Source organism: Cervus elaphus, chromosome 25 (genome assembly GCF_910594005.1).
Source record: "Cervus elaphus chromosome 25, mCerEla1.1, whole genome shotgun sequence".
In the NCBI taxonomy this organism is placed as follows: Eukaryota; Metazoa; Chordata; class Mammalia; order Artiodactyla; family Cervidae; genus Cervus; species Cervus elaphus.
Window position 1 is genome coordinate 33,694,004 of NC_057839.1, and position 6,601 is coordinate 33,700,604.

A 6,601-nucleotide genomic window follows, 5' to 3' on the forward strand; every position below is an offset into this window, starting at 1 on the left:
GAATTAATGGTTCTGAACCTACCATAACCCTGCAGTTTCTCCCTCACACTTACCTTTTGCTAGGCGGCAGTGACTGGGCAGAGGAGGAAACGACAGGCATGCAAACTTTGCAAGTCACAAGGCACCGGTGAGAGAGTTGATTATTTCCATCTGAGGTGCCATCGCCTGGGTGGAGGACACTGAAATGGCAAAGCACTGAGGGGAGAAGGCTGCTGGGGTGGGTGGTTCTGAGATGGGAAACGATGCCCACCTGAAGATGCCCTCCCAAGGTCCAGGGAGAAGTCCCTGCTTGCCCCCGAGAAAGAATGGCTCAAAGGGTATGTGTTCATTGTGCAGAAAAATATCAGGAAGTATCAGGAAAGTTGACAGATGAGGTACTCAAGGTCCCCAAACTTTATTGGCTTACAGTTGATGTTCTTAATGTTGCAGTAATTTTTTAAACATACCACTAGGCCAAAAGAAACACCAAATAGTTCCTGTTATTTGGTTAGATCCAAATGACTTAATAGTTGTAATAGTAGTAGTTGTGTGATGTGCGAGAGTTGTCCTTGTGTGTCTCTTGATGATTCAGAATATCCCACGCCATCCCTAAGAGTTAGTTTCAGCATCTGGGTGGGCCTTGGCACACACATTGGGGACTACATTACCCATGCAACAGCAGCCTTCTTTTGGAGGACCTGGGTTCTCTGAAACACCCATTCCAGATAGGACAAAGATTCATCGAGCCCTGAAAGGCTGGTGATTTTTATTTTCCTCACTTCAGAGTTAACCAAGGGCTTGCTCCAAGGAACAGAATAGGATCGAGCCTATCCTGGGAATTAACATTGAAATTGTTGGTTTTCTTTCTCCCTCCACCAGCAAGGACTCCTTTAGGGCAAAGACACGATCTGCATCTCTTACTCTCTCCCTAGAGCTGTGACCTGCGCAATGTGGGGACTCAGTACAGACATACCTCCCTTTCTCGCACTTTGCAGATACGTATTGTGTATTTTTACAAATGGAAGGTTTGTGGCAGCCCTGCGTTGAGCAAGTCACTTGGTGACATTTTCCCACCAGCATTTGCTCACTCTATCTCCATGTCACATTTTGGTAATTCTTGCAACATTTCAAGCTTTTTCATCATTATATGTTATGGTGAAGGAGAAAACAGACAAAACAGGCTCCATCTTGAAAGCAGGACTCCATCTTAGGCCGGACTGGGGACTTTGAGCTCTATGCCCAGTATCTATGGAAACGACATACCAACTGGAAAACCAGGCCCCCTGGATGGAAGGGCCCCAGGGCTCATACCTAGACTCTCTGTTGCCTAAAAGAATACCCTCATTATCTGTGTAACTGAATAGAATCATAAATTCTATTATGCTTACTGGGGTATGACCACAGGCCTATTGATAATTGTCCACTGTTAACTACCTAGGCTTAAGGCATATGAATCACAGGTTAACTTGTATCTTTCTTTTCCTTTGTTCAGACTAGTTTGGGGAGGTGAGTTTGGGTACGTACACTTAGAGTATATAAGGTTTTCAGAAAAACTGGTCGGGGTCCTTGGCTAAGAGGAGACTCTGCCTTGGGCCCGCCGGTGTAATAAACTGCACTCTGCATTGTAATTGTAATAAATTGTAATAAACTATCTGCATTGTCCTTCTGAGTGAGTTTGTTTCCCGGAACGCGTGGCTACAACATTTGGTGCATTGGCATGGGTGGTTCAGTGGTAGAATTCTCGCCTGCCACACGGGAGGCCCAGGAAACTCCTCACTTTGGGGAGACAAGTCCCATTTGGGACTACTCCGAGCCCTTGCAGCTCGAATCTTCTGGGGGGGAAGGTGCCTCACCCTTCTGGAAAGATTCTGCTTCTCAATGCTGGACCTTTCATGTTAGCAGGTAGTGGACGGCAGCAGGGGAACTGAGCGCTCAGGTGAGGAGGAGCCCACCCGGCAGGGTGGAAGAGGGGGCCTGATCACCCCCCTGGGAGGGATTAGAAGGGGCACAGACCCACAGGAGCCTGGAATAGGCAGGTGGTGATGATTGCTTGGTACACAGGTTGATGAGCGTGTTAGGGCTTAGGAAGGAAATTTGTGAAGGTCATTTAGGAGGCGGTGTCCACGCCGTCTTGCCGTCTTGGGGAAAATTATTACCAAGCATTGCCAGGGTATTGTAAGGAGAAGAAACGTCTTTGTGTGCTCATAATCTGCCCTCCCCAAGGAGGTGTCCCATCTGCTATGAAATTCTTGACCCCCTCGGAGCTGTCAGGCTAGAAGGAGGGGGATACATAAGTGAGTACAAATTGGCTTTTCTGGAGATGGCCTGGGACGTGGAATATTTAACCCATCTGTATTTTCATCCGCACCTGATCAAGCCCACCAAGGCAGAATGGACTTTAAAAGTTAAGGGAGAAACAGTCTTGGACCACGTGGTGTTCTGGTTTGGCTGTGCTGACCGGCAGGTGAAGACACGCCAATCCCCTTTCTCCTTCTGGGGTCTGGCAGGTAAGGCTGTTCTCACCCCAATTAGGAAGGAGGCAGAATGGCTATTTAAGTGTCATTGAGTGGAAATATCAGAAATACACAGGGTACTGAGAACTTCATAGACAGAATGAAAAGGAAAAGTAGAAGGTCCAAGAAGGTAAGCAAGATGGGGGGAAGTGAATCTAAGGCAACTGTATTGGAGTGCATGATTAAAAATTAAAAGAAGGGATTTGGAGGAGACTATGGGGTGAAGATGAAGCCTAACTGCCTCCACATACTCTGTGGTCAAATGGCCCCCTATGGGAGTAGGATGGCCACCAGAGAACACTATGAACTTAAAAATAGTGGAAGCAGTCTAAACAGTAGTCACAAGAGAGCCAGGACACCTGGATCCATATCCATATATTGACTTATGGTTAGGGTTAGCTCAAGACCCTCCTACTTGGACAAGGTTCTGTATCCAGAAGGGAAAGGGAAAAATATTAATGGCAATTAAAAATAAGGAAGAAATTAAGACCCTATTAGATGCTGCCTGGGAACCAGAAAGGGTTGCAGTCATACACTGCTGAGGACATCAAAAAGAGGATATCCCCCGGGCTCAGGGAACAGATTGGCAGATAAGACTGCTAAACAAGCAGCCAAGGGCTTGGGGGTGACAAGTGAAGCCCCTATTAAAGCTCTCATATTGGCGGAGCTGCCTGAGCTAACTGTAGACTCTCCAAAATACACTGAAGCCCAAAACCAACTAGCCAAAGCGGAAGGGGCCATCAAGACTGAAAAGGGATGATGGGAATTGCCAAGTGGCACATTATTGGTGCCAGAAGAGCTGGCAACCAAGCTGGTAAGCCAAACACACCAAGTGACTCATCTAGGCCATGATAAACTGGAAGAGCTCATTTGAAAATATTTCTTGGTTCCCTGCCTCTCTTCCCTATGTAGGACAGAATCTCAAAACTGCACTGCCTGCTCACAGGTCAATGCTGCCTCTCGGCACAGACAGAAACCTCCAGGGATTCAGCTAAAAGGCATGCTGCCCTTTGAACACCTGGAAATGGACTTCACTGAAATGAAACCTCACCAACACTACCATTACCTGCTGGTCATGGTATGTACATTCTCAGGATGGGTAGAAGCTTTTCCTACCCGGACTGAAAGAGCATCAAAAGTAGCCTGGTGCCTGCTTAGAGAGATAGTTCCCAGATTTGGATTTCCTACCAGCATTGGATCAGACAATGGCCTGGCTTTCATAGCTGATTTAGTTTAACAAGTAAGCAAAACGTTAAACATCAAGTGGAAATTACATCCAGCATATAGGCCCCAGAGTTCTGGGATGGTGGAAGGAACCAACCGGACACGTGAAGAGACTCTCCAGGTGGATCTTAGAGACTGACTGCTCCTGGGTGGATTTGTTTCTGACGGCGCTGCTCAGACTCAGGATGACCCCACGGTCCCACGGCTCTTCTCTGTACAAAATTGTGTATGGGAGGCCCCCTCCCATAATAAAACAGATGTCAACAAATCTGCCTCAGGTAAGGGGAGGTGAGATTTCACAGCAGATAGAACAACTGGGTAAGGTAATAAATCAGGTAACTAAGTTTGTACAAGAAAGGGTGCCATTCCCCTTGGGAAACAGATTCATGAATGTGTACCTGGGGATCAGGTGTGGTCAAGGACTGGAAACACGACTCCTTGGCCCCACATTGGAAGGGTCCGTATACTGCTGTTCTAACCAGCCTGACTGCAGGTGTCACTCCCTGGATTCACTGCATGAGGGTGAAGAGCTCATACCACGCAGACCTGGAAGACGCCAAGGGGACTACACAAAAGGACCCCACTGATCCCCGTGAAACCAAGATCATCTTAAAGAAGAAAAAGGGATGAAGCTCTACAATCAACTGCTGCTAAAGAACTTGCTGGTATCATCCTGAGACTAACCATAGTTTCAGAACAGAGACGGACCTGTGCTATAATTAAAGTTGAATGTTGTGTATATATTCCTGATTTGTCTGGCTATATATCAGCCACCCTGGATGACATGAAAGGTCAGGTAAAAGTTATGTCTGATGATAATCTTCCTGTTTGGACTTTGGTCCTATCTTGGGTGAAGGGTGATTGGTGGAAAACTATATTTACCATTGTTATAGTTGCCTTGATAGTTCTGCTTTGTGGACCCTTTATTTTACAATGTATTATGAACTTTGTAACCCAAAGGTTGATGTCGTTCTCTCAAATTGGAGGTCAGAGAGTCCGGGTGCAATATATCCCTATGAATGATGCTCATACTATGAGTTAAGAGCATCAAGAGGCGGGAATGAAGGAGGAAACAGACAGAACAGGCTCCATCTTGAAAGCAGGACTCTGTCCTGGGCTGGACTGTGGACTTCGAGCTAGATGCCCAGTATGTATGGAAACGACATACCAACTGGAAAACCAGGCCCCCTGGATGGAAGGGCCCCAGGGCTCATACCTAGACTCTCTGTTGCCTAAAAGAATACCCTCATTATCTGTGTAACTGAATAGAATCATAAATTCTATTATGCTTATTGGGGTATGACCACAGGCCTATTGATAATTGTCCACTGTTAACTACCTAGGCTTAAGGCATATGAATCACAGTTTAACTTTGATTGTATCTTTCTTTTCCTTTGTTCAGACTAGTTTCTGGGAATTTGGGGAGGTGGGTTTGGCCACATACACTTAGGGTATATAAGGTTTTCAGAAAAACTGGTCGGGGTCCTTGGCTAAGAGGAGACTCTGCCTTGGGCCCGCCGGTGTAATAAACTGCACTCCACTATCTGCATTGTCCTTCTGAGTGAGTTTGTTTCCTGGAATGCGTGGCTACAACAATGGTGGCCTGAGATCAGTGGTCTTTGTTGTTACTACAACTCCCTGGATGCTCAGATGATGGTTAGCATTTTTTAGCAACAACGTATTTTAAAATTAAGGTATGTGCATTGTTTTTCTAGATATAATGCTATTGCACACTTAGCAGACTGTAGTATAAACATAACTTTTATATGCACCAGGAAACCGAAGAATTCGCTTGACTCACTTTATTGTTGTATTTGCTCTATTGTAGAGTCTGGAACCAAACCCTCAGTATCTCCAAGGTATGCCTGTGCATTTTTGTTGATTAAATGGTTATATCAATTTTACCTTCCACTATCTTCTTAGAAGATAGGCATTGACATGTCTTGGCTGTAACTCAAGGTTCTTTCCTGAAATGTCAACCAAAAAAAAAGGAAAATATAATTAAAAGTTTCAAAGCCAGCACCAAAGACCTGATGGGAGCTTAAAATTTCATCTGTTCTCCACCCTAAGGAAAACATAAGGGGAAAGGTGATCAAGGAGTCCAAACACAGGAAAAAGAAAGATGGACATTACTTTGATGTTTTTATTATTTAAAATTGTGGGGTCTTTTTTGATGCTTTTAAATAATTGCTAAATTATTGGGGTGGTTTGGGTACAAGCTAGCTATGAGACAGAGGAATACATTAATTTCCCTTTTAGAGGCAGCTGACAGCAATATCTCAGGTTTTCATGCTCTTCCGGAACCTTCCCACTTTCCATTGAGAGGGACAGTCTGTTTCTCCTTCTTTCATCCTGTGTAGAACTTCGTGGCTGCCCCAACTAATGGAATGCAGTGAAAACGAGCCTGCATACATTTCCAAGACAAGTCATAAAAGGCTATACATCTTCCATCTGGTTCAGTCTCTCACTCGTGGGATACTTGCCTTGGAAGCCAGCGCCCAGGCTGTGGGAAAGACAAGACAGTCACGTGGAGAGGCCCATGCAGACAGCAACCGGGTCCCCAGCTGACAGCCAGCCTCCACTGCCCCGTAACGGGAGTGAGCCCTCCAGAGCATTCAGGCTCCCAGCCTCCAAATTACTCCAGATTATGCCAACTGGAGCAGATGTCAGTCATCTTCTTCCTCAAATGCAGATTCAGGAGCAAACAAAATGCTGGCGTGGGCTTTTGTTTGTTTTGCAACTCTATACCGCCTATAGGGATCTTAATGCCCCAACCAGGAATCCGACCCATGCCCTTTGCAGCTGGAAGCATGAATTCCACCAGGGAATTCCCCAATACTGTGGTTGTTTAAGCCACCAGTGTTGGCATATTTGTTATGCAGCCT